This window comes from Cuculus canorus, chromosome 8, assembly GCF_017976375.1.
Source record: "Cuculus canorus isolate bCucCan1 chromosome 8, bCucCan1.pri, whole genome shotgun sequence".
Lineage (NCBI taxonomy): Eukaryota > Metazoa > Chordata > Aves > Cuculiformes > Cuculidae > Cuculus > Cuculus canorus.
Genome location: NC_071408.1, coordinates 32,148,958 through 32,154,967, shown reverse-complemented (window position 1 = coordinate 32,154,967; position 6,010 = coordinate 32,148,958).

Below are 6,010 nucleotides of genomic sequence, written 5' to 3'. Positions count from 1 at the left end.
TCATTTATAGCCTTCCCCTGAAATGCTATCCTGCTGCTTTCCAAAAGCTGTGGGAGCTTTTCTTTGTCTCCTTGATGCTACTTTTTGCTCTTCTTCCTTTACGAACACATTACAACAATTTCAAACACTTCTGAGTGCCTTAGTGTTCGGTAATGACATCTGTCCAACTGTCTCAGCAGCTGTCTGAATGGAGAGCAGTTTAATGCAGGTGATCCCATGATGTTTAGCCCTGCCTATACTGATATTTCATGAGTGTGAGATGTTGGACAAATATTTATGAAGCTTTTTGAGGCGGAGATTGAAACAGATGTGCAAAATATTGTTCATGTTCTCTGGAGATGGCCTATGTGTAGCATAGGACAGGGTGGGAAGAAGAACTCTTTCATGGCACGAGTTGCTATAGCTACTAAGATCAAAATTTTCCATGAAGCATCTGCATTACTGAAACCCTTCAACACAGTTGAATTAAATGTCATTGTCTGCACTGCTCCTTCTCTCATGGAAGTAGTCCCTTGAGCTAGAAATAGTCTGAAAGGTTTCAGAAGTGAACCTGAGTCACTGGAGGCATTGTAGCCATCTGGGAGCTTATCCTCCCTCAAAAGGACTTGGGAATAAATCCAGTAAAAGCTCACCCAGTCCCTGCCTCCCGGAATGGAAAGGACAATTTGGGTGCCTATGGTGCCTGTATCATGTGCACAGGTAGTTAAATGAGGGAAAGGTCTGCTCCCATCTTTAACCAGAAATAAGGTTGCAGAGACAGAAATGTGAGGGTGTAGCTCCATGAAAGGGATGAGTGATCTAACGCCTCATTTACACTACAATCCAGAAGTCCCATCATTCCTTCTTTTCCCTCTCCACTCCCCTGGATTATCTTGCACTGGCTTTGGCATATGTGGAACCTTCTGTGAGCCAATTCATTTGCTAAACTGTTGGAGCACTAGCCCAGCAAAAAAGAACCAAGCAGAATTATTGAGCTGAACTGACTCAGATGAGGTTGCAATAAAAAATAAGGCCAGTGCAAAAGCACAACAGCGTAGACAAGCTGGAGGAGGAGGAGTGAAACAGTGACAGCACATGATTTAGCTGGCACTTTGTCACTCCCCCTGAGGCACTGTGTTGTTCAAAAGTTTTGCCTGCGGTTTCTTTGCTGCTGAGTCAGCATCCTTCTTGTGTTGCTTCACCTTGGATCCCTGATGCTCAGCGTGCTTTCTGTGGCACTGCTTCAGCTCAAAGGCTTGGGCTGGGGGATACTCTGACCGGGCAGCAGCAGCATCTTATCCCAAGGGTTTCATCCATTCACCGAACGGTGAGTGTTGGTGTACTCGGTCGGCCCCTGGAGAAGGACAGGCATCTGCTTTTCTTCTTTTTGTAATCTAACAGGGATTAGCGTGAAACATTCACCTCATTTAATGCCTTTTAGACACTGAGCCAAGAGACTTCACATAGTGGGGCAGAGGTAGAGAGGAGTTACTGGGTCACTCAGGTGGATTTATGTATGCAAAGTCCACCTAAATGCTGCCATAGGTCTCTGCATCTTTGGGGTCTCCAATGGGTTCTGCAAAAGCAGAGATACCCATTAAGATAGAGGTATCTGTCGAGATAGAGGTATCTGTGAGATAGAGTTATCTGTTCAGCTCACAGCATGACTGGAGCTTCTCCTGTGTGAGCGGGAACCAAGAACAGACCTTAAAGCGCTTACCAGTGCACGGCACGACCCGCAGACGGGCTTTTGAGGTTATTTTTGTGCATCGCCACAAAGAGACGTGAAAGCCCTGTGAGCTGGGCTTTGTCGAGACGCGGTTCTTCCATCGAGAGACAATAAAGGAGTCACAGGCTGCCACTGGCCTATTGCATAACAGGATCAGACATTTTAATGAGCTTCTGGTAGCCCACGGTTCATCAGCCCTGGTGATTTGTAACGAAGCAGGACACTGCTATAGAAACCACTCCAGCAAACAGCATTTTTGAATGTACTTAAGAAGATTTGAATTGAAATGCAAACAAACTGCGGACCAGTCCGTCTCTTTCTGAACTGTAGCAGCCTGTTTGACCTCCTAGCCACGTTACAGTTCAATCCAGCTTGTATTTAAGTTTTTAGAAGCATTTAGTATATTTAATTTCCCAAAATATAAGCCTTTGTCTGGTTCTTCAATATTCTTCCTGTTATAATTCTTAATTCCACTTTTTACCAAAGGATTACAAAGAAGAAAGGATAAATACCTCTCCAAAATGTATCTAATAATTTATTCTATAAACTGTCTGTAGAAGAAATGAGGCTAAAATTAGTTTTAAGGATAACGGTCTATATCACAGAGAGGAAGGGCTATGAAATAACAAGTTTTTTTTTCTGAACTGCTGAATTATAAAGCAAAATAAAGTGAGTCACCAGATAATTCTATCGATTAGATTCAAATAAATCCACGTAAAGAAGGAAAAAACTGTGGTTACTGCCAGAGACCTGACATCCACTGCAAGATATTTATGATGTTACTGAAGAGAGCACAAGAAATAGTTGATCTTAACCCCTACTGTATCCCTTAGGAACCAAACCCTCCAATGCCACTGCCCTTTCCCTACACCCAAATCCTGCCTATATACCACTTTATCAAACATTTGAGGAAGGTTTTACTTCTCATGGCTGTTTGTGACAACAAATGTTCTAACACACTGGTGCGTTATCAAAGAAGAATTGCGTTGTGCTGCAGTTTTTCCACAAGGTAAAATTTCCTCTGACTCTCCTGCCTGAAAGCATCTCCTTTCCCGACCAGCCCTGTTAAAAAAACCATAAACCACAGCAACCCATGACGCTCAGCCAAGTGCTCGGGGAGTTTGCTTTTGAATAGCATCAACTTCAGGAACAGCTGCTAAGATCAAACGAGCAAAGGGAATTGGGCACCACCCACCCTTCTATTATCTTTTAAAGCTCCAGGAGCTTAATCCTGTCCATGAACAAAGTCTGTTGTCCCACTTGCCAGTCCTGCTAATGTATTCTGTGCAAGTCTGCTTCCTCCTAAGAGTGCACCTGCAGCAAAGATACTGTATAAAGGTCCAAAGTGTCTGCAGTTAACCCGAGTCATAAACGAAATGTTTCTTTGCACGGCGAGGAATGATTTCCTATGACCTAAATAATGTATTGTGATTAAAAATACTTATTACTGTTATTGCAAAGGGACTAAAAGCCAAATCAATAATCAGTATTTCTGCAAGCTTCCTACACGGCAAGAACTGGGCGGTTTACTAGCCCTATATAATTTTTTTTTCATCTGGAGAAGTAATTATGGTTTGCCCACAAATAAAAAAAAAAGGAAAAATAGCTTTACTTCCAGTCTTGATGACAGGAATGTATTTCATTGCTGGGAGTTGAATTTTGGTGAGAATTTTGAAAGGCCGATTGTGACCTTATTCAGCATTTTTCCATTTGCAGGCTGCCCTTTAAAAAAAACAGAATTGCTGAATGAAAAAGAATCAGAGCAAGAAGAGTGTAAGAGGCGTAAGGAGGTTTCTCACAGCTATGTTTGTAGTAGAAAAGTAAAAAATTGCCAACTTGACTGAATAATTTAACTTACAAAAGGAAAATAAATATATAATCTATTGAAAATAAATCTTCGATGTCCTAATTGCTGCATTCTCTGGAATGGTAGCTTTCCAGTTATAACAGTCTACTGCATTTTAAGTCTCTTTCTATCATCTCGACCTGGACTCTAACACCAAATTAGCATTTGACAAATTGACACAAATAACCCTCAGCCTCTTCACTTTTCTCATGTTTAGACATCTGTGATTATTTGGACTAAATTTTCCAATGGGACACTCTTAGCAAAGCTAAACGTAACGAGAATAATGGAATACTGAAAATTATTATTAATTAAGCTTGAAAGAAATTAGGATGAAAATTTCAAATCGTGGAAGGCAACATAAAACCTGACCTCTTGTCCTGTACCAAAAGAAAAGAACAGGCAGAAGTGAGATGTCAACAAACTTACAACAACATGCAGGACTGAGAATTAAGACTTGCAATAATTAAATTGCAAGAATACAGATGTATGGTCGCAGAATTTGATGCATTTGGTTATGAAGGCTTTAGGCATGGAGAAAAAGCAAAGGGGATGTCAAAGAGTTGGTGAAGGCTGCAGTCTTGCAAACCCCAATAATGAAAGTAATCCAATCCTACGGAATGTGATTACTTAACTGCTAAGCTCTATTGGGTAATTTTAATAAAAGCCTCATAGGATTAATGAGGAAAAGGAGCTGATGAAAAGACTGGAGCACAGGGGTTAAGAGGAGTGGCTGAGGGTACTGGTGGTGTTATCCCAGAGAAGAGGACGCTGAGGGGAGACCTCATCTCTCTCAATTGTGTGAAAGGAGGTTGTAGCAAGGTGGGCGCTGGTCTCTTCCCCCCAAGTAACGAGTGATAGGACAAGAGGAAATGGCTTTAAGTTGTACCAGGGGAGGTTGAGACTGGATATTAGGAAAAACTTCTCTGTGAGAAGGGTCATCTAGAAAGCTGCCCAGGGAAATGGTAGATTTGCCATCCCTGTAAGTATTTAAAGGATGTGTGGATGTAATGCTTAGGGACATAGTTTAGTGGTGGAGGACTTGGCAGTGTAAGGTTTATCATAGGACGGTTTGGGTTGGAAGGGACTTCAAAGCTCAACCAGTTCCATGGGCAAGGACATCTCCAACTAGATCAGGCTGCTAAAGGCTCCATCCAACCTGGCCTGGAACCCCTCCAGGGATGGGGCAGCCACCGCTGCTCTGGGCACCCTGGGCCAGGGCCTCCCCATCCTCACAGCAAAACATTTCTTCCTAAAATCTCATCTCGATCTCCCCCCTTTCAGCTGAAAACCATTCCCCCTCATTCTGTTGCTGCACTCCCTGATCCAGAGCCCCTCCCCAGCTTTCCTGGAGCCCCTTTCAGCACTGGAAGCTGCTCTAAGGTCTCTTCAGAGCCTTCTCTTCTCCAGGCTGAACAACCCCAACTCTCCCCACCTGTCCTTGTGCAAGAGGTGCTCCAGCCTCATTGCCTTCTCTGGACTTGTTCCAACAGCTCCATGTCCTCCCTGTGCTGAGGACTCCAGAACTGGACACAGGGCTCCAGGCTGGGTCTCACAGAGCGGAGCAGAGGGACAGAATGCCCTCCCTGGCCCTGCAGCTCCCACTGCTTTGCACGCAGCCCAGGACATGGTTGGCTTTCTGGTCTGTGAGTGTTCCAGCTCACATTGAGGTTCTCATCCCCCAGCACCCCAAGTCCTTCTCTCTAGGGCTGCTCCCACTCCATTCTCCACGCAGCCTTTGTTTGTGCTTGGGATTGCCCCAACTAAGGTGCGATGATTGGATTTGATGATCTTAAAGGTACTTTCCAACCTAAACGACTCGGATTCTGTACCGCTCGCCCATTTCACTGATGCTCTCCGGCCAACAAGGCGTGCGCCGCACGGAGTGCCTTGGTGCTTCTCCATCACCACAGAGGGGACTGTCCCCCTTAAGGAGCCATTCTCATCATGTCTGTGCAGAACTGGCTCCCAGGCCTTAGGGGGTCTTCACGAACTCAAACTATCAGTCCCAGGGGTGCTGCTAACAGGACCAACCCGGAGCCTCGCAGGGTGAGGGCATCCCAGGGCCTACTGCACTCATCTGCCCTCCTCCAGGCTGCGGGGGGCGGGCTATAGCCGAGGGCGTCTCCTAGCAACCGCTTAGCCAATGGGAGCGCGGTTCTCCGTGATTGACAGGCGGAGGGGGCGGGCTCTAGCGGAGGGCGTATCCTAGCAACCGCTTAGCCAATGGAAGCGCGGCTCTCCGTGATTGACAAGCGGAGGGGGCGGGCTCTAGCGGAGGGCGTATCCTAGCAACCGCTTAGCCAATGGAAGCGCGGCTCTCCGTGATTGACAAGCGGAGGGGCGGGCTCTAGCGGAGGGCGTCTCTTAGCAACCGCTCAGCCAATGGGAGCGCGTCCCGCCGTGATTGGCAGGCGGAGGGGTAGATGCTGCGGGGCCCCGCGCGGGGTTGCAGC